This window comes from Monodelphis domestica, chromosome 3, assembly GCF_027887165.1.
Source record: "Monodelphis domestica isolate mMonDom1 chromosome 3, mMonDom1.pri, whole genome shotgun sequence".
NCBI lineage: Eukaryota > Metazoa > Chordata > Mammalia > Didelphimorphia > Didelphidae > Monodelphis > Monodelphis domestica.
In genome coordinates, this window is record NC_077229.1 from 368,648,262 (window position 1) to 368,671,982 (window position 23,721).

Here is a 23,721-nt window from a genome sequence, read left to right on the forward strand (position 1 = left end):
ATCCCACGTAGGTTTTTGGACATCAATATGTAGTGTCAAATGGTTGTTAAAATTAAAAAAAAAAACAACACACAGAATTATTAAATATTCAGAAAAACCACTTTTTAATTAAGGAAAAAGGGATGGGTGCATTATTAGGATTCCTCACAGAACATGCACACTACAAATCCTCCCAGAGTCTCCAGATTCTGGTTGCTGTGGTCACTGACCCCTGGGAGTGTCACCATTTGGATGAAAACTCCAAAGAGCCATTAAAGTTGGGAAGTTTAAATACCCTTTTAAGGAAACTGGGGATTGAGGATGAGAGAGGATGACTGATTGGTTTTACAATGGTAACAAAAAAATGAGGAGTCCCAGACTGGAATAACCATGAGTGGTCGATGTTTACTACTCAGGTAAAGGACTTTGGTCTAAGGGGTGAAACCATTGGAACAAAAAGAGATACTTCACACCTGATGGGATTAGACATCTCTCTTTAGCTACTTTAAGGTCTATTGTTAATCTGAGACTCCTGAAATTAGGCTTTCCCTTAGGGAGAAATCTGACAAGGTCAGGCTTGAAGTGTTTACCTTCAAGCTAACTAGACTTGGGGGCCATCAGATCTCATTAGGCTAAAAGTTAGGGGGTTTCTAGAGTCCATGTTGACATGGGTTTCTGGGAGGTATGTGTTGGAAAATACCACCAATCAGCTCTCAAAAAATGTAGCATGACAAACTTTTGAACAATCTGCATCATTAGCATTTTCTTTAGCACTTTCTGGAGTCTATTCACTCAACAAAACAAATCAAGCTCTAATTTTTAGTGTTTGCAAATCCGCATGTTGTAAATTCTCATAAAGAAAATTAACTCATGGGCTGGTTCAAGTTGATTCTATGCATCCCTAGTCTTTGACTTGTGGTCTCCTGGCACGTCATTGTGACAAGAAGCTTCAAACAACCTCTTTAAGAGAAGAACTGCTAGGCAGAAAATTTACATAAAATCATGTCTCAATTGAGATCTTTGAAGCATATCCCTGAGTTTTTATCAGTGCTTATCCACAGTATTCATGCTGATATCCTCAGATAAGGTTAATTGGATCGTTTTGATATTGTTTGCATAGAATTCCAGTAGGCTTTAAATCCCTTTGCCCCACACAATTATATGGAAGTAGAATTATTTGTCTTCCCTATGGTATTAATAAAAATATGGTGGGCACATATCTTGTGAAAAGTACATTTATTATGTGTTAATAGCTATCCCTGATCCATTTTACTTTATGCTTATATTTATTCTTCTGTGTAAATAAATCAGAAATAGGGTGTATATTTTGAAAAATACAATAAGACCAGAAATCAATTCAAGGCTATTATTATTACAGTTGAATGTAATAAACTCTTTACTCAATCTTAACAAAATTCTATAGTTTATAGTAAGGAAATTACTATTCATTACGAATAAAGAGTTTACTCTGAAGTTCTTCATAAATACACTTATGATTGTTAAAAAAATGGGAAAAATAAAATTGTACAACAACTTTAAACACTTGGCGAGACATAAATGATGTAATGCTGAAAGTGATTCAAGATATTAAAAATAGCTTTATTATTATTTACCTATGATTTAGTGATATTATAAATTATTTCATCAGCCTGATTTAAGCCCTGTCAACAGGATAATCAATACGTAGGAAGTAATTCAATTGTAAATCTTAATATATTTTAAATCCCAGAGTTCTCTAGTTGTAATCTGAAATTTACTACAACCTAATAATCAATTTTTAATTTGTAACTTGTTAATAATCAACAGAAAATTAGTTCCTCTCTTATCCAGTCACTCCCTTAGTAACCCTCTCATTGCATTTTGTTGTTGTTTCCTATCAGGAGTTTGCCAGCAGGTATTTGTGGTATTTACTTCAGAATTCTAAATAAAAGTGCACTGAAAATTTTATGTACTAATGAAGGAAAAGTAGACAACACATAGATTTTTACCTTTGTTGCTGGTCCTATGATCTGTGTTTTCCAAAGGATGTGACAATAGCTGTAGGTCCTTGCTATCCTGGGGTCCATGCTTTGAAGAATACTTATTTTTTCTTTGACACCTTTTAATTACTGGGTAAATAGAATCCAAAGTTTTCACTATTCTCTTATCCTCTTTTGGCAAGCTTTGACTTGGCATTTCATTCATAATTGGTGGTTCTGGCAGAGAAACTCAATGACATATTTTGAGAGTTCTAATTTAAGCTGAGAACCTCTCTCTATGTGAAAGTGTGTGATCTGAAATGATAACCCTCAGAGGAGAATGATAACATGGTTCAAAAAAAATTAGTGAATCCTTAAGTTTTCATATGAAAAAAAAATCAATGAGAGAACACAGCTGGTGTAGCCGCATTTAAGAAATATGCTCAGCACTACACTGGGATTGCATCAAATAACAAGCATAATAATGAGTTGGATAGCTTGTAGAAATCTGAAATAAACCTTTCTCAATTCTGAGCCTCTGTCATAATCTACAAATAAAACACTTATTTTTGCTCATGGCATGAGGGTCATGAAGATTTTCCCATGGCTTCCTACTCTTTTCATCTTTCCTTAGAAAAGGAAAACACTTTCCCCAGTGTAAACACATGTGGTGTACAGCCTGCAGATAAAGGTACAGGTTGTCTTTCTAACACGCACTGGTGATATGAATTAATGAAGCTTTGAGACTTATTCTACTCATTGAAAGTGGAAAAGAACCAAATGCAAACTGTTATGCTTTGTTATACGAATAGGTACTCATTTTATGTGTTACCTGATAGTTATATAAAGTGTCTAGAAAGCCTTACAACAGAAATAATGAATGTAGGTAACCAGAGAAGTTTCTTTTACCCAAGGGACAAAGATAGACAGACAGACAGACAGACAAGCAGATAGATAGATAGAGAGATAGATAGATAGATAGATAGATAGATAGATAGATAGATAGATAGATAGTTAGATAGATAGATAGATAGATGTTTCATATTATTCTGAATTTGGCTCCAACAAAAGCAAGTAAACAAAGAACTTTTCTTGTACATTATGTGAACCCAGGATCCCACTAAAACAATCACCTATGGGAAGTGGTGTATGGGTGGCACAAAACCATCAACCATAATAATTTAATTGAATTACTAATGTGTATCATTAAGAATAATATATGCTTTAAGTTTTTCAGAAAGAAAAGCCTCAGAAAAGAGGAAAATGTACTTGCTCTGAGCAAGGTTTTTAGATTCAGTTTATTTTATATGCCTTAATATTTGTTTTCATCCTCATTAGTTCAACTATATTGAACTTGAAAGAGTTGGATTTTTATTTTTAAAAGGATCTTAACAGTTGAGTCTAGCAGTTGCCTCTCAATATGGAAGAATGAATTAGTTTAAAATAATTTTGATAAAATATTTTGCAATGTAGAATCAATTCTGGAAATTAGAAACTAACATTCTCATTAGTCAATTTTTAAATATTTTGCTGTTTATTTTTTTTAACATCACAATAATTTCTGGAAATATCTCATTTACAAATCTCTGTTTCTGGCCTAAGCCTTCCTATGTAATCAAAAAACAAAAACAATACAAATATATAATGTGAAAATTTTTGACAATTTTTGCACAAATTTTCTCTGTCTTGCATCCATGAAGATGAAGAAATATTTTTATCTGCTGTCTTGAAACACTATGAGATTTTTTTACATTACTGTTTAGTTTCTCTTTAGTTATCTTTTTATTTGCAGTTTTGATGTTATTGTGCATATGCTCTTTTGTTCTGCATATGATTTGCAGAATTCCTCACAATCATCATTTATTGATTTTAAAAAGTATTTCATTTCACAAATGATCACAGTAATTTTCATAGCCAATTCATAATTAATGGAATCTCATTTCTTTCCATTCATTTCTGTATTACAATAAAAATACAACTTTGAATATTTTAGTATGAAGGGGACATTTTTTGCATTTAAATTCCTTTAAGGTCAGTTGTTCAAATGTTATAGACAGGTTATCCTTTTTTTGCTGAAAAATGATCAGTTGATTGTTGTATCAGTTCATTATTTCATCTATTTTTCCCAAAATATTTTTATTTTATATAATATTTTTTCTCTTTCTCAAGATTTCCATTATCCCTTGTTTCAGTAGCAGTTGCCCTCTACCCACATTTTTAAATGTGATATCTTTTTGTTCTCTTCTTTTTAAAAGTTTTAACCTTTTATAACCACATTAAGAATCAAAATGAGATCATTATTCTAATCCAAATATATCAGCCAATTATTCAATAAGCATTTATTAAACATCTATCATTTACCAAATTCTGGGCTAACCACAAAGTTTAGAGAAAAGAGAAGATAAATAGAAATCTTTCTCAAGAAGCTCATTTCTTGAATCTAATAGGGAGAGAAAACATGCAAACAGATTTGTACAAACAGAATATATACAGAATAACCTGGAGATTTTAGGGGGTGGGGGGTGGGGAGTAGGATTAAGGGAGAACAGGAAAAGCTTCTTTTAAAAAGTTAATTTCTAGCTAGTACTCATGTTATTGCTATCCCTATTTAATAAACTCCAGTAACTCTCTGTTATTTAGTATATGCCTTTTTTGTGCAGATGTTAGACAAAGAAACTACTTGAGAACTGTTTTTGTTTTTGTTTTTAGCCCTCAATATATTTGTGACTTGGCTTTCAAATTAAGGTGATTTTTCTCTAGCACTTTCAACTTCTTTTCTATTCTGTTCAATAAAACCACATTCCTTCTTCCAGTGATTCTAATAAAGTTTGTGCAATGTCAGAGATTTTCTTCAAGGTTTTACTTATAGATGCTGTATATAAAGTATCTTCTGTATAAGTCTTAATTATTAAAGGCAAATATTTATATGTATACATACATGTACACATAAACAGCATTACACAGTCTACATATTGTGTATATGGAACAGACATACATATATGCATTTACTCATCATGAATATTTTCTTATGTTTGCTTATGGTCTTTTTCCAGCCTTACTATTTGATTTGCTACTCAGCATTGGGGTCAGGCTTTGCACCCTTTTGAAAAAAATGGCATACATTCCCATACTCATCCATATTAAAAGTGATTTAAGAAATATTTGCTATTTTCTTCAAACACCTGAGAGATTGGCCAAGGAGGACAGCCTTTACCATATATGTGGGAACCTAAGCTTGGACAGTCTACATTCATGTTTGGTTGGTTTAGTCAAGGTTATATTCTCATAAATGCTTTCCCAGGCTGAGGTGCCCAGTTTTTGGTATCCTGGTTCAGGATCACAGTAATAATTGTAGTATCATACCCTCTCTAGTTATGTATCTTAAGTAGTGATATCCTTGCCTAGATGCTAGTCAATGTTCCTATCCACTGGTGTCCTTGGTGAAGAGTTCCAGGCTGTTAGTTCCCCTGCATTGCCCAGAGTATGTTTATGAACTTCCCAAAGTCTTATCTCTTTATGTAGACCTAACCTGCGAGACTGGCTTTACTCTGCTTTGCCCTTGAGTTATTTGATTTTTTCTTGGTCATTGCTGATAAATGAGGGGAAAAAAATAACTGAAGTCATTATGAGAGAATTGCATTATTGGGCTTCCATTCAATCTACCATCTTGAAGAGAGTCCAGATAAATATTCATCATTGTTTCATAAATGTTCAAATCTTTGATATATTATATCCCAAGTATTAGGTATATTTTGTAGTCATTGTAAGTGAAATTTTCTTTTTACTATTTCTCCCAAGTTTGAATCAGTAATGTTTAGAATTATTATCTATTTGTGTGGATTTATTTTGTATCTGAAAGCAGTAACATTCTCACTTAGCTTCTTCACTAGTTCTCTAGGATTCTCTATGCATATTCTCTAGATATCAACAAATAATAAGTTTGTGTCACTTTTCCAGGGTTTATACATTCAATTTTGTGTCCTTGTCTTATTGCTGTTGCTAATTTTTCTAGGACTGTAACCCCCAAAAAAAAACAGTTTGAAGAAAGAACATCCTTGTTTTACTCATATTTTATTATGAAAACTTCCAGAGTTTCTCCTTTAAAATATTAACTCTAGAGTTTAAATGTGTACTTTAAAAAAAAGTCACTCCCATGACAGTTTTAGGCTTTTTAATATAAATAGTACTTTATATTATCAAATGAATGTATTTTCATCTTGAAATAATTGTTAGAATTTCTCTTTTTTTGTTGATTATAAAATTTCATTATTGGTTCATGCTTTCCTTCAAACCTTGATATGGATCAGACTTAATCATAAGGAATCATTTTCTAAGTATGTTGTCCTTTGATGAATTTTATTTTACATTTTATGCAATATGATTTATTAAACTCAGTTATAGTAACAATTATTTGCTTTATCTCTTCCTTGTTTAAATTCCAATCACTTGTGATCGCTCCCCCCAAAAAAGAATATTTCCTAAAATGCCTTTCTTTAGCTATTTTAAAGGATTTTTTTGTATTGCATATATATCATTTGAAGTTTAAATTTTGCCAGAATTCACTGTAAAATCCATCTGGATCAGGACTCCCATGAACTTTGGCACTTTATCTGAAGCTGCCCAATTTATTGTGCTGTAATTTGGTCATTTAAAATTTATATTATATTCATTTAAAATAAAGCCCAGTTATTCTGAATCCATAGGATTTCTGGGATAAAATAATATATAATAGGGCATGATAATTTTATTTCTCATTTGTAACATGATAAATATTTAATAAGTACATACTATGTGAGTGGAGCTGTATTGTGTTGTGGATAAAAATTAAGAAAAGAAAATGTAGTTCCTGCCCACAAGACATTTTCTCTCTAAAAGAAAAAGACAATACAAAAAAGAAAGCTAAAAAGTGAAAGGACAGATAAGAAACAGCTACCCTACAGGTACATCATGATAATTGAATGTAGTAGATGGGAAAGAAAGAGTTCGATGTACTTCTTAGTCATCTGTAAATGAAAGTTTTGGGAAGTGTTCTATTTTGTTTTGTTTTTCTACCGTCCAGTCTTCCATGCATAGAAGCTGAGATGCATGAGGTACAAACTCAGAATTGCCTTAATTATATATTTCATAAATTTGTGGTGATTTGAATCACTTTTTCATATCCCTATAGGGAGACTGGGTTTATTATTTGACAACTGTTTATTCATATGATTGGACCAGGTATCAATTAGGAAATGATATTTATCATTTTAAATATTAATTATTTGCACATATGTATATATATGAAGATATATATATATTGAATTTTAACCAGAGAAACTGGATGACTTTCCCAGATTGTTTTTCATTTAATCTTAGTTTTACTAGGATTTTTTATGTAAAATTACTGTTAAACTTTTTATGAAATTAATTTTTTATTTTGAATTATTTAATAATTATAAAAAGTATCAAAACAACTCCTGTTTACATATTAAATTGGCTTCATGAAGCACTTTTGTCACAACTCTGTGAATTAGGAAAGATGTATAATTACCTACATTTCACAGATAAAGAAATTGAGGATTAAATTAAATAAACAACCTAATAAAGTATTATTTTCATAGTCATAAAGTATATGACTAACATTAGGATGTAAGAAAGAATGTATTCATAAAATTTTATATAAACATGTATATTTTATATATCCACATATGGCTATGTGTACATATGTATAAATATACATATAAACATACACATATACAGACAAACTCATGTATATTTATAAACAGTATCATATCTACCTTGGATACCAAAACAGAACTGAGAAGCTTATGATCTGCTACTCTTCAAATTTTTTGTAGAATTATCTTTAATATTAAAGTCATGTTTCAATATAGAATGTAATGTGGATATGTTTAAAAATATTGTTCTAAAACAAAATTCTTCCAATTTACTTTTCCCTTTTCTCAGAAATTTTTATCAGATGAGTTCTTTTCTAAGTAATCTATGTCTTCTATTTCATCAAACACTGAGTTATTGTGTAGCATTTTTAAAATCTCCTTTGTCTAATCTAATTCAATTTATCTATTTTTAAAAATAATAAGAGATCATGTTTATGACTGTTGCTTTATAATATAATTTGAAGTCAGATAATGCTATTCCTCCTTCTTATTAATAAACAATATAACTTTTTGTTCAGTGACAGTCTGGAATATTTTTTGAATTTGTTTTGGTTTTATTTTGTTTTTTTTTTTTTGCTCAGTTATTTAAGCTTTGTTTAATCTCATTTATTCATATAGATTCTTTTTTCATTGTTAGAAAATTAGAATAGATTTCTGAAGACAGTTCTCTTCAGCTGTCTACACTTTAACTCTATTAAGTTTTTATTTTTTTCCAGATTACATATTGGCATAATTTTAATATTTAGGATTTTTAAAAGTATTTTTTTAGTTCATGTTCTTTCCCTGCCACTTCTTTCCCCTCACAGATAATATGATATAGGTTATACATATGTTGTCATATGATATATATTCCCATTTTCATTATGTTTGAAACAAGACATATTACATAGAAAAATTAATGAAGAAAATAAAATGAAGAATGGTATGTTTTAATGTGTGTTTGGATAGTATACCTTCTTTGGTGGTGGATAACCTTTTTCATCATGACCCTTGGAATTGCCTTGGATCATTGCCTTGTTGATAATAGTTAAGTCACTCACACTTCATCATCATACATTGTTTCTTTGTACAACCTTCTCTGGGATCTGCTTATTTCCCTTTACATCACTTTAAATGTCATTCCATGTTTTATGATCATCTTGTTTGTCATTTCTTAAGGCCTAACAGTGTTCCATTACAACCATCGACCACAACTTGTTCAGCCATTCTCCAATAAGTGGACATCCCTTTAGTTTTCAGTTCTTCACACTACAAAAAGAACTGCTATAAATACTTTTGTACAGATAGATCTCTCCTTATCTTTACACTCTTTGGGATATAGATCACTAGTAGTGGTATTGCTGGATCAAAGGATATGTACAGTTTTATAGCCCTTTGGCCATGGTTCCAGATTGGTCTTCAGAATGGTTGTATTACTTCATAGTTCTACCAGTAGTGTGTTAGTGTCCCAATTTTGCCAAGTTTCCATCAACTTTATCATCTTCCTTTTTTGTCATTCTAAAAAGTTGAGAGGGATTGAGGTCGTATCTCAGAGTTGTTTCAATTTTCATTTCTCAAATTAATAGTGGTTTGGAGCATTTTTTCATTTGACCAAATAGTTTTAATTTATTTATCTAATTGCCTGTTTAATATACTTTGACAATTTGTAAATTGGGGAATGCTTTGTATTTTTATAAATTTGACTTGGTTCTCTTTATATTTGAGAAATGAAGCCATTAATAGAAAGACTTGCTATAAAAAATTTTTTCCCAATTTGTTGTTTGCCTTTTTGTTAGTTTGCGTTTATTTTGTGCAGAAACTTTTTTTATTAGTTTTCTATTTTACATTTCATAATGTTCTCTATCTCTGGTTTTGACCTAATTTTTTCTTATGTGTAGGTCTAGCAGGTAAACTATTTTTCTCCCATTATTTATTCATGCTATCACCCTTTATTTCTAAATAATATTACCATTATGATTCTCCCTTGATATGTGGAATGAGGTATTGGTTACTAAGTTCTGCCATGCTGTTTTCCAGTTTTCCAAGCAGTTTTTTGTCAAATACTAAGTTCCTTCAAAAGATCTCTGGGTTTGTCAAACACTGAATGACTATGATCATTTCCCATTGCATGCTGAGTAATCTCTATTGGCACTCCTATTTATTTCTTACTCAGTAACAAATTGTTTGATGGTTGTAACTTCACAATAGAATTGGAGATCCAGTAGAGTTGTCACCTTTTTTTTCTTTTTCTTTATTTCATTAATCCCTTTGATATTCTAGGACTTTTGTTTTTCCAAATAAGTTTTATTATTATTTTTTCTAGTTCTATAATATAATTTTACATAATTTGATTAGTTAGGCATTGAATAAGTAAATTACTTTAGGAAGAATTGTCATTTTTATTGTTTTGGCTCAGACTAACCATCAGCAATTAATATTTTTCCATTTGCTTAGATCTGACTTTATTTGTATGAAAAGCATTTTCTGGTTGTGACCATATAGTTTTTGAGTTTGTCTTGGCAGATAGACTCCCATGTATCTTATATTGTCTCCAATTATTTTAATTGGGATTTCTCTTTCTATCTCTTGCTGTTCTATTAGTAGAATAGATAAATGTTAATGATTTCCATGAGTTTATTTTATATTCTACACCTTGGTTGAAGTTGTTCATGAATTAGATGCATACTAGGTCCCCATTCAAGACCAAGTCTGTGATTGATATCAGGTGCTATTAGAGCTTGTGGACAGTTCTGATCCTGCACCTGTAAGCAGACAATCAGTCTCCCACTTTGGCAACAACCAGGTATTCCCCCCTCCTAGGAGGGACCACAGCTGCTGGGATCCCAGTCCTTCAGCAAAATCATTCCATGTTGTGTTCTCCTTCCTCACTTCTCTTCTCCTACCAATGCAGCCCAGGACAGAGCAGGTTTTCTGTTTGTATTTCTTAGTTCTCCAAAGCCCCTTGTTGGTTAGTAATGAGGCTTGAGTTTCTGTTGTTAAGACACCCACTGACTCCAAGGTGTCCACTCCTCAGTCCCTAGCCATGCACCAGCCAGTCTCCAGAGTGGAGTTCCCAAAAGTTGTAGCTGTTCCCAGGGCCCTGCACCAAGGGAATCTTATTCTATTGGTATCCATGGAGGAAGAAGCTCCCTTTATCAGCAAAAAAAAAATACTGAGGTTGCTAATCCTGCCCTTCAGAGCTCCTTTATGTATTCCCTCTGTTTGTTCTTATCCTGCCCCCAAGTCTATGGCTTTGGGACTGAGGCAAGGGAAATGTAAACTGTTCAGTTTCACTCTTGGCTCCAATTTGTCTTTACCACTTTCAGTATTAATTGTATGGAAGTATTTTTGGTTGTTTGTGGGGGGTTTTAAGAGGGGAAGAAAACTTCACACCCTGCTCTGCCATCTTCCCACAAAGCATTGAAGATATATCTTTGGGGGAAAAACACCCAGAAAAGACAAGGTGAAAGTCAAATTACAAAAATTGCTCATTAATTAATACTCTAAGGATTTATGTAGGGTGAAGAATAAGGTCCAAATTAATTGAAAAGGGATATGGGGTATAGCTGGGTAACTCTCTGGATTGAGACCCAGGCTTAGAGGTAGATGGACTCCGTTCAAATCTGGCTTCTGACATTTCCTAGCTGTGTGACGCTGGGCAAACCACTTAACCCCCATTTTGCCTAGCCCTTACCACTCTTCTGCCTTGGAACCAATACACAATATTGATTCTAAGATGGAAGGTGAGAGTTTAAAAAAAAACTAATTGGCCTCAGACATTTTCCAGCTGTGTGACCCTGGGCAAGTCACTTGACCCCCATCGCCTAACCCTTACCACTCTTCTGCCTTGGAGCCAATACACAGTATTGACTCCAAGGTGGAAGGTAAAGGTTTAAAAAAAGAAAAAACTAAGTGAAAACATGAGCACTTGTGCAGAATTAAACATATCTAATATCTTAAACTATAGATACAATAGAAAGTAAATAGAAGTATAAAATGTATCACAAAGCAGAAGATAATATACATCAACTCAGTTAAAGTATGAAGTACAGAAAAATCCAAATGTACATTTCGGTTCTAAAATCAAATTGGCAAATAATAAATGTCCGAATCACTTCTCTTCCAATGTGGTCTATTGCTATTATGTTGTGTGTGTGTGTGTGCATGCATGTGTATCAAGAGAAAAACAACTATCTAATGCTTCATATTAAGTTGCCTTGTGAACTAGACTCAGAGCCTGAGAATTCACCAAGCTGTGATGTTTCCATTATTTTAAATATTTCATTTTCACAGCCTTTGTTTTCAAAATGTCCAAACACTGACTCTTCCTCACCCTGCCACAGCCAACATGGCTGGGTTGTGCTTATAACAAGTCATGATTTTCTTATTAGGCAGCAGAATTTAAACCATTAATCCTAACTGTAGGCAAGGCTTATTAAAATAGAGATAATTCTTTTGAATGTACTTTTAAACTTAATTTTTTATTAAAATTAGTATTTTATTTTTTAATTTATTTTTAAAATGAAAATTATTATGACATTTATAAAAACATTTAATGTGAATATTTATGAAAATAGTAGAACCAAGGCACATGATGAAATATTGTTAAATGTAACAAAATATTTGGATATAATTTGTTATATTCCTTGGTACTATTAATTTATTATGATACTTTAATACTAATCTTTTCTTCATATTTAATTGTCATGTATATTACTTATGTTTTTAATCTGTTTGCTGGATTCTAACAAAAGTATATATATATGTATATTTATATCTTTGGTAATTCAGAATATTTGGTCATCCTAAGCATCTCAGATCTGCATATCTGGTGTGAAAAATTCATTAGCAAGAATACTTTGACTACTTTATATTTTCTTATGCAACATTTTGTTCCTCAGAACTAAAACTCTCTACCTAATTTCTCTTTTTCTAAGCTCTATAGTAAGAAACTGCCAGAAAAGATCAGAAGACCTGGTTTTCTTCTGCTTTCCCTCTCCACTAAAGAAAATATTTAGGAAAAGTATCAAGCTATATGCCTAGTATCATTATTATATAACAGAAATTGATTTTTTTTTCCTGACTGCTTCTATTTGAACTATTGTTTTTCCCCCACCTTGCCTTTTTTTTATGGGAGGATAGAGGATGCCTCAAAACATTCCCTATCTTTTGATCAATTATTTCAAACAGTGGCTTCCCTTAGAAACTAGAGTTGCTTCTAGCTTCTTTCAAATTTCACAAAATATATTCTGGAGGAAACTGATTTTGGAAAGAGTTTGTATTTTGACTAAAAAACATCACATTTTGAACAGAAATTTTAGGATCAAATAGGATATTTTCATACTGAAAATTACTATCACTTTTTAAATATAGGCTTCTATTATTTTCTCATTTTTTTCTAATATATGTCTTGTGGAAAACACAACAAAAACAACCACTTATTCATATCAGGGAGCATAGCTATTTCAGAGTCAATTAGTTAAATCCAACTCCATTGGATAAAAACATTTATTAAGGTTTTATTTATTTATTAACATTTCTGGGTTATATAGTAGGAACTGAAAAAAAACAAATATATTTTAAAAGCATATTCTTTTCCTTCAAAGTGTATATAATGTAAAGAGAGGTAGAAAATAGAATGGCATACATACAAAAAACAAAAACATTATGCTACAATGCGAAACTTGCCACTGAACTGCCACTGCCTCCTTATGACAGACCCCATTTCCACTATCATCTAATAGAGTAAGAGGCTTCTAATATGTCTTCCTATAAAGTCTCTCATTTCAATTCCATTCATTAAGTTCAATTATGTATTTCAAAAGTGAAATACATAAAGGTACCATACAAAATTTAAGGAGGGATCAATATCTTCAAGAGGGGAAAAATTTTAAGGCTGACTTCCTAAAAGAGGGGGTGAAATAGACTCTGGAGGAAGAGGAAGATTATAAGAGTCAAAGAAAGGTGGAAAAAATGCATTCTAACCATGGGGTTTGGCATAACAGACATGCACAGATGGAAAAATGTATTTTTTTAAATGGAGAAAGAATAGTAGACTATGTTATCTGGAACAGATAATATGTGAAAGGGAATGAAACTAAAAAAAATTGGTTAGACTATAAAATGGGTTTAGTGATCAAATAAGGCTTTATCTTTTATGAACAATGAGAAAATATTAAGAATTTACCATGTGCCAGATACTCTGCTAAGCTCTGGAGATAACCATTAAAGAAAGTAAGGTAATCTGTATCTTTAAGGAGCTTACATTCTAGTAGAGAAAGGCAGCGCATAAAGGGGAGATGAAAGGCAAGCTGGAATATGATAGGTGATAGTATGGTTTACAAATAACTAAGTGACAGGACAGTCTGGTTTTGGACAGGATTTCATGAAAGGACATCTATTCAAATTCAGGGATAGATAGGTCAGATTATTCTGTCCATTATTCTGGTGGAAGGAGGATGAAAAGCATAAAAACAATAGCCAGAATGCCAGGATGAATTGAAATTTTAATTAAAAAAACAAATAAACACTGAATACCTCACAGTAAATGATAAGGAGAGCATTGCTTCAGGGACATTACTTGGTCATGAAGAATGGGATGGGGGAGGCAGAATCAAGATGACCATTTAGAAGTAGCTAAAGTTGAGTCCTCTGTGAAAACCCTTCCACACCAATGAAAAACAAAGTGCTTTGAGGGGAACAGAAAACCAAATATAACAACAGGACATAGCCAGGGAACTTTCCTGCCCAACCTAACTTAAAAAGTATCCAGAGAAGGCCGAAGTCTTAGGTTTAAGGAAAAGAAAAAAGGAAGGTTCCAGAACCCTTCCCCCACCTACTTTGATAAGATTCAGGCAGTTGCTGGGATCTCAGGGTGAAGGCTCCAGTCCAGAGGGACTGCCTTGCTACCACAACTACTCAAGGTTCAGGGCTCTGACCACAACTGGAAGGGAGGCAACTGGAGGAGAAGGACAAAGAGTAGGGCAGCCTAGTCACTCTCCATCTTAGGCCTTTACCTCTGAAGGTTTTGACCTCAGGGAAAGTCCAGTTCTGTGGATCAGCTTGGCTGGCTTAATCCTGCCTATCAATTATGCAGATAAAAAGCCTTCAGAGGGCAGGGAAGTTCAATCTCCAACACACTTCCCCATCTACTGCACTGAGACTTACAAAAAGAATCCAAATGACTAGGATCCTAGGATGAAGGCTGCAACCATGACAGAAAGGACCTTGATCCCTCCACAGGAAGCTCAGAACACTGACCAGGCAGATGGCAAAGAGGTGGTTGGCAAAATGGAAGAGAGGAGGACAAGAATTATCTTCAGCCTCCACAACTTCATATTTACCTTCAGCTTCTGCTGGAAGCTGGGGATTATCTGGTATCAGGGCTCATTAATAGGACAGGTGAGCTCCAACAGAAGAATATTAAAGAAGTTCCTTCAGGGAAGAATAGCCCAAACCCACAGATCCAGCAAATAAATAGAGGAGCAATATTATAGCCAATGTCTCAGAGGAGAAGGGGAGAAGCAAAAAATATAGTAAACAACAGGAAAAAAAGAAATGACAATCAACAGTTTCTCTCTAGATATTCAACAAAGAAAAAATGAAACACAGGAGGACAAGGAACACTAAGCAAAAAGTCAGGAACTCCAGCAAATTGGACATAGGTTATGGAAGAACTCAAAACACAATCAAAAATACAATTGAGAGGCAGAAGACAATTGGAAATATAATTTTAAAAAATATGTCATCTGGAAACAGAGGCACGTGAACTAAAACAAGAAAATAGTGTCTTGAAAAACCAGAATTGATTAGCTTGAAAACAAGGCAAAGAAAGTGAAAGATGACCTACAAAGAAAAACAGACCAAAATGAAAAGGATGACCAAAAAGCCAGGGATGAAATACAGTCTTTAGAAATTATAATCTAACAACTAGAAGCAAATGATTTCACAAGGCAGCAAGAGTCTATAAAACAAAATGAAAAGAATGAAAAAATTGAGGAAAATATGAAACATTTCATTGATAAAATAATAGACCTGGAGAATAGATCCAGAAGAGACAATTTAAGAATTATTGGACTATAAGAATGACAAAAGAAAAGGCCTAGACATCACTCTATGGTAAATTATCCAAGAAAACTACCCTGACATTCCTGAATAAGAGGGTCAAGTGGAGATTATAAAAATCCACAAATCACCTCCTGCATTTAATCCCCAATTGACAACACCAAAGATTGGGTAGCCAAGTTAAAGAACTATCAGATCAAGGAAAAGATACTACACACTGCTAAAAAGGAACCATTCAGATATTATGGAGCCAAAGTTAGGATAACACAGGACATGGCTACATCTACACTGAAGGACTAGAAGGTATGGAACATGACATTCCAGAAAGTAAGGGAACTGGGTCTATAATCAAAAATCAACTACCTAGCAAAATTAGCAATATTCTTGCAGGGGTAAGTATGGTCATTTAATAAAATAGAAGACTTCAATTCATCCCTAAAGAAAAGATATGACTTAAACAGAAAATTGGATGCCCAAACACAGAACTCAAGAGAATCACCAAAAGGTAAGCAAGAAAAGGGAAAAAAAATTTTAAGCTACCCAATAAGTTCAAATGTTTTATATTCCTATGAGAAAAGATAACATTGGAAAGTCTTAAAAGATTGTTATCATTGTCAAGGCTATAAGAAGTATACTTAGAGGGTACAATGACAAACTGTATAGGATGATGTCAAAATATATATAAAAAATAGGGCTAAAATAAAAGGATAATACTAAGAGAAATTGAAAAAGAATTGAAATGGGGTAAATTTATATTTCACAAAGAAGCACATGGGGGGAGGTAAGAGGAAGGGTGGAAGTGGTTGGGGACAGGTGTTACTTAAATCTAAAAGGCATTGAAATTGTCTCAGAGAGGGAAGAACAATCAGATCCATTGGGTAGAGAGAATTGTATCGTGCTCTATAGAGAAGTAGAAGAGTAATAAATGGACTGATGGGGAGGGGAGAAATAAAAGGAAGGGAGAAGCCGAGGGATCATTTAAAAGGCACTATAGTAAGAGGGGAATAAATAAGAGGGAAGTGGTGGGAAGAGGAGTAACATTAGGGAGGGGAAAGGAAGGAGACTGACTAAAAGCAAAAAAGTTGGAGGAGAGAGTAAAAGGGATAACAGGAAAGGCAGAATCAAAGGAGAAAGACAAAATGGAGGATAATACACAGAGAGTAATGATAACTATGAATGGGAATGGGATAAAATCACTAATAAAAAGGAAGTGAAAGCAAAATGTATTATAAAACAGAATCCTACCATAAGATAAGAGAATGGAGCAGAATTTACTGGGCTGCAATGAAGACAAAGAAAGCAGGAAGATAAGGAAGGTAATTACATCTTAATGAACAGCAGTATGAGGAAATATCAGTACTCAACATATATACACCAAATGGTATAGCATTCAGATTTATAAAGGAGATTGAGGAGGAAATAGATAATAAAACCATACTATTAGGGGACCTCAACTTTCCTCTATCAGAGATAGATAAATTGAACCAAAAAATAAATAAAAAAGTAGAGGAAGTGAATAAAATGTTAGAAAAATTACAACTAATAGGTATCTAGAGAAAAATAATTAGGGATGAAAGGAATATACCTTCTTTTCAGGAGCACATGGCACATATGCAAAGATTGACTATGTAATAGAAATAATAATTGCATTTTTTCAGATCATAATTTTAAAAATCAAAATTAATAAGCGCTTATGAAAGTGTAAATTTAAAATTAATTATAAATTAAATATTCTAATTCTTCAAAACTGGTGGCTAAAAGAACAAATCAAAGAAACAATTACTGGTTTCATTGAAGAGAATGACAATAAGGAAAAACATATCAAAATCTATGAGATACAGCCAAAGCAGTACCCAAGGGTACGTTTATATCCGTGAGTGCATACATCAACAAATCAGAGAGGGTAGAGGTCAATGAATTGGGCAATCAACTTTAAAAAAAAAAAACAACTAGAAAGAGAACAAATTAAAAATCCCTAGATAAAATCTAATTTGGAAATCCTAAAAAATCAAAGGAGAAATTAATCAAATTGAAATTAAAAGTACTTTTGAACTAACAAATAAGACTAGGAGCTGGTATTTTGAAAAAAAAAACACAAATAAAATAGATAAAGTATTGATTAATCTAATAAAAAAAGAAAGAGGAAAATCAAAATAACCATATCAAAGATGAAAAGGGCGGCCTCCCCTCTAATGAGGATGAAATTAAGGTAATTATTAATAGCTATTTTGTTCAATTATATTACAATAAATATGACAATATATGTGAAATGAGTGAATATTCACAAAAATATAAGCTACCTAGATTAACCAAAGAGGAAATAAAATACTTAAACAATCCCACCTCAGAAAAAAAAGTTGAACACACCATCAAGGTACTCCCTTAGAAAATAATCCCTTGGGCCAGATGGATTCACAAGTGAATTCTATCAAATATTTAAAGAAAAACACCTCCCAATAATATCCAAACTATTTGACAAATTAAGCAAAGAAGGAGTTTTACCAAATTCCTTTTATGACAAAAATATGGTACTGATTCCAAAGGCAGGCCGACCAAAAACAGAGAAAGAAATGTACCGATCAATCTCTTTAATCAACACAGATGCAAAAATCTTAAATAGAATAATAACAAAAAGAATCTAGCAAATGATCACAAGGATTATTCACTATGTATGATTAGGTGGGATTTATACCAGGAATGCAATGATAGTTTAATATTAGGAAAACCATCCACATAATTGATTATTTCAAGAACAAAACAGAAATCACATGATTATCTCAATGGATATAGAAAAGGCTTTGAAAAAATACAATACTTATATCTATTGAAGATACTAGAAAGTATAGGAATAGATGGTCCTTTCCTAAAAATAATAAATACCATATATCTAAAACAGTCAGCAAGTATTATCCACAATGAAGATAAGTTAGAAACCTTCACAATAAGATCAGGAGTGAAACAAGAATGCCCATTATCACCTCTATTATTTAACATTGTTCTAGAAAAGATAGCAGTAGCAATAAGAGAAGAAAAAGAAATTGAAGGGATTAAAATAGGAAATGAGGAAACTAAACTATCACTCTTTTCAGATATAATTGTCTATTTAAAGAATCCCAGAGAATCAACTAAAAAGCTAGTGGAAATAATCAACTTTAGCCAAGTTGAAGGATACAAAATAAAGCCACATAAATCATCAGCATTTCTATATATTTCCAAAATATCTCAGTTGCAAGAGTTAGAAAGAGAAATTCCATTTAAAATCACCCTAGACAATATAAAATATTTAGGAATCTATTTGCCAAGATAAATACAGGAATTATATGAGCATAACTACAAAACACTTTCCACACAATTAAAACTAGATGTAAATAATTTGAAAAAAATTAATTGCTTATGGGTAGGATGAGCTAATATAATAAATAAAAATAAAAAATAAAAAATAAAAAATAAATAATAAAAATGGCAATCTTAATCAAATTAATTTACTTATCAGTTCTGTACCTATCAAACTGACAAGAAACATTTTATTGAATTTGAAAAAATTATGACAAAGTTCATTTGGAAGAACAAAAGATCAAGAATATCAAGGGAAATATATATATATATATATATATATATATATATATATATATATATTTTATTTAAAGGATTGCAGTCTTCCTGTACCAGGTCTTAAACAGTATTATAAAGTAATGATCATCAAAATACTATGATACTGGCTAAAAGACAGAAAGAGGATCAATGCAATAGACTCAAGGTAAATGTCCTCAGCAAGATAGTGTATGATAAACTCAAAGATCCCAGGGGACAAGAACCCACTATTACAAAAACTGTTGGGGAAATTAGAAAGCAATATGGGATAGATTAGGTTTAGATCAACATCTCACACCCTATCCCAAGATAAATTCAAAATGGGTAAATGACTTAAATATAAGAAGAAAATTATAAGTAAATTAGTTCAAATTAGAATAGTACACTTGCATTCCTATGGGAAAAGAAAGAATTTAAGATGATGAAAGGGATGAAGAATATTACAAAATGTAAAATGAATAATTTGATTACATTAAATTAGATTTTTTTGCACAAACACAACCAATGCAACCTAAATTAGAAGGGAAGCAACAAATTGGGAAAAAATCTTTATAACTAAAACCTTTGACAAAGATCTAATTTCTCAAGTTTATAAGAGCTAAGTAAATTGTACAAAAAAGCAAGGTATTCCCCAATTAATAAATGGGCAAGCCATAAGAATAGGAAGTTTTCAGATGAAGAAATAAAATCTATCAATATACACATGAAAAAGTCTTCTAAATCTCTCATAATTAGTGAAATTCAAATCAAAACAACTCTGATGTACAACCTCACACCTAGAAAAATGGTCAATATAACAGTAAAGGAAAACAATATATGTTGGAGGGAATATGGCAAAATTGGAACATTAATGCATTGCTGCTAGAGTTGTAAAGTGATCCAACCATTCTAGAAGGCACTTTGGAATTATGTTGAAAGAGCTTTAAAAGATTACCTGCCTTTTGATCCAGTCATACTACTGCTGGGTTTGTACCCCAAAGAGATAATAGGGAAAAATACATGTACAAAAAATATTTATAGCCTTGTTCTTTGTGGTGGCAAAAACCTGAAAAATGTGGGCATGTCCATCAATTGGGGAATGATTGAACAAATTGTTGTATATGTTGGTAATGGAATACTATTATGCTAAAAGGAATAATGAACTGGAACAATTACATGTGAACTGGAATGACCTCCAGGAATTGATGCAGAGTGAAGGGAGCAGAACCAGGAGAACCTTATATACAGAGACTGATACATTATGGCACAATAGAATGTAATGGACTTCTCTACTAGCAGCAATGCAATGATCCAGGACAATACTGAGGGATTTAAAAGAAAAAATGTTATCCACATCCAAAGAAAGAACTGTGGGAGTAGAAATGGAGAAGAAAAACATGATAGATCATATGGGATCCCAAGAAGGGTATATGATTGGTAATATAGACTCTAAATGAATACTCTATTGCAAATATTAATAATATGGAAATAGGTTTTGAACAATGATACATGTAAAACCCAGTGGAATTGCTCGTTGGCCTGGAACGGGGCAAGGGAAGAGGGGAGGGAAAGAACATGAATCATGTAGCCATGGGAAAATATTCTAAATTAATTAAATAAAAAATGAAAAAAATGAAGAATGAACAACAATAGCAAGGTAAATAGCTTTTATATAGTTTAACTTGTAGTAATGTTCAAGCAGAATCATGATTTAATTTGTAACTATTGATTATTATAAAATAATTACATTTTTAAAAAGAATGTGATGTGAATGGGCTGATAGAGAAAATAAAGAAGATGACTTAGATTATTATAATAATTTAGCTGGAGAGAGGGTGAATAAGGGAAATAATGGGATCAAGTGAAGACTACTTTGTTGTTTTATCTGAGTGGAGAAACGAGTGTGTATTTTAAAATTAGGGCAAGAAGCAAAGAGAGAGTGATAAGTGAAGTTGCCTGAGAGTAAGGGGAGCAAAGTCCATGAGTATTAAAGTGGAGATCCAGAACATAGGTGAAGGAGTAAGATTTGGTAATGTTATCTTCTTTCAAAACCCAAGTTAAATGAAGTCTGCCTGCCCTTTGATCCAGTCATACCACTGCTGGGTTTGTACCCCAAAGAGATAATAAGGAAAAATACTTGTACAAGAATATTCATAGCTGCACTTTGTGGTGGCCAAAAAATTGGAAAATGAGGGGATGCCCTTCAATTGGGGAATGGCTGAACAAATTGTGGTATCTGATGGTGATGGAATACTATTGTGCTAAAAGGAATAATAAAGTGGAGGAATTTCATGGAGACTGGAACGACCTCCAGGAAGTGATGCAGAGTGAGAGGAGCAGAACCAGGAGAACAATGTTTACAGAGACGGATACACTGTGGTACAATCAAATGTAATGGACTTCTTCATTAGTGACAATGCAGTGATCCTGCACAACCTGGAGGGTTATAGGAGAAAGAACACTATCCACATTCAGAGGAAAAACTGTGGGAGTAAAAACACCAAAGAAAAACAACTGCTTAATGACATGAATCGAAGGGGATATGGTTGGAGATATAGACTCTAAATGAACATCCTAGTGCAAACATCAACAACATGGAAATGTATTCTGATCAAGAACACATGCAATACCCAGTGGAATAGTGCATTGGCTATGGGAGGGAGATGGGGGGAGGGAACAGAGGAATAGAAAATTATTTTTGTAACCAAGGAATAATGTTTGAAATTGATTTAAAAAAATGAACCTAGAGACAAGTAAATATCAGTTCTTCCTCCCTTGCATGACTAATTAAAATCTTTTTTAAAAGTCATGACCAGAACAGTTCTAGGTTCCTGCATAGCACCTAACCAAGGAAAGGAGACTTTCTTCACCTCCATTTCCTATAAAAATTCTCAGTAGCTAAATTCCTTAAAAGTTGTTAGAATTCAAAATTTCATCAGAAAATGTTATTTTTATTGCTCTGCCTATGTCCAGTACTGGTAATACAACTTGTCTGGTACAGTATATGCGATCTTACTGTGTGTTGACAATGTAGTACACAGCTTGCTACCCACTACCATTTAGCTTGGACATATTGCTTATGCCCAGAGGACAACATTTTCCTCATCTGTAAAAGGGATTTGAATTTAATGAACCTTGAAGGTCCTTTCGGCTCTAACAGCACATGCATCTTTTTATCTAATTGTCTGGAGATCATACTCTCTAATAGGCTAAAGTTATGAAACTATAAGGCTGTGAATTATCAAATGCCTCTAGGATCAGAGACTTAAAGCTAGAAGCAACCTTAGACCTCATCTAGTCTAACACCTCCCTCCTCTGGCATACACATTTTACAGAAAAGGAAAATGAAGTTCATATCTGTTAAGGTCACCCAGATAATAAATGATAGAATTCAAACTCTCGCCCTCTAATTTCAGACTCGGCATCTTTTTTGCCTTGTACTACCCAGTCATTGTGAAAAGGGTAGTCAGACCTTAAAGTTACTTCTAAAGATCAATATATTTCTATGATATCAGTAAGGGTTTAAGTATGGCAGTAGAAAACATTCAGTCTCTGGGGAAATGAACATTATTGCATAATCTATACAGTAAATATGAATTAATATTTAGTACATAGGTTTTATTCCACCCTTTTTTCAGTCCTGTCCATCTCCCTGTGATTCAATTTTGGTGTTTTTTTGTTTTGGGGGTTTGGGGTTTTTTTGGCAATGATGCTGAAGTGGTTTATTACTTTACAGATGAGGAAACTGAGGGCAGAGTCACACAGCTAGTGTCAGACTGGATTTGAATTCTTGAAGATGTCTTCCTGATTTCAAGCCCAGTGTTCTATCCACTGTGCCACAGAGCTGCTTATGTTTAGTATAGAGAGTTATTAGACAGGAAGACTAGATGACAGTGGGAAGGATGGAGCAAAGGTTTGGAATTTGCTATTTCATTGTATCTTGAGGATGAATTGAAGTAAAGACAGTGTGGTACACTGGAACTGAATTTTGTGCTAGGCTCATAGTGGCTTCTTCTATTGTCTAAGGCCAGATATTTGGTCTGAGACAAGTATTTGACTTCTCTGACTAATTTTTTCATCTAAAAATTCATGTTGAGGGGTGTGATTTGAAGTAATCATTAAGGTTTCATATGAAACTCTCTGATTCCTAACTAGTTTATGATTGAACCTGGGCTAGTGATAACTGTAGTATGAAGGACTCCTGCATATTTATTTCAATTGCTTTTAGAATTCTAATTTGTATTTCTAAATAAATCACAGCATTGTCAGGATAATAGCAAAGAGCATTAAAAAGTAGCATTTTACAAAACATTGAGTAATAATTTTATGTTTTTTGCAATTCTGAATATCTCTGTCTTTAATTTTTTAATTTTGTATTTATATATTTGTTTGTTATTTTAAAATTCCCAGGTAACTCCCTCCCACCATCCATCTCCACGTTACAGAAGTCATCATTTTAAAAAGTTATATGTAGAACTGTGTATTGATTATTCCTGTTTATCAGGTTTTTCTCT

The 23,721-nt window shown here is 32.7% G+C and overlaps 1 protein-coding gene across 4 annotated transcripts in view; it reads left to right on the forward strand.

Moving 5' to 3' along the window:
- Positions 1–23,721, forward strand: part of CDH18 (cadherin 18) — a 1,512,838-nt gene that overhangs the window by 379,442 nt on the left and 1,109,675 nt on the right. The window lies entirely within an intron of this gene.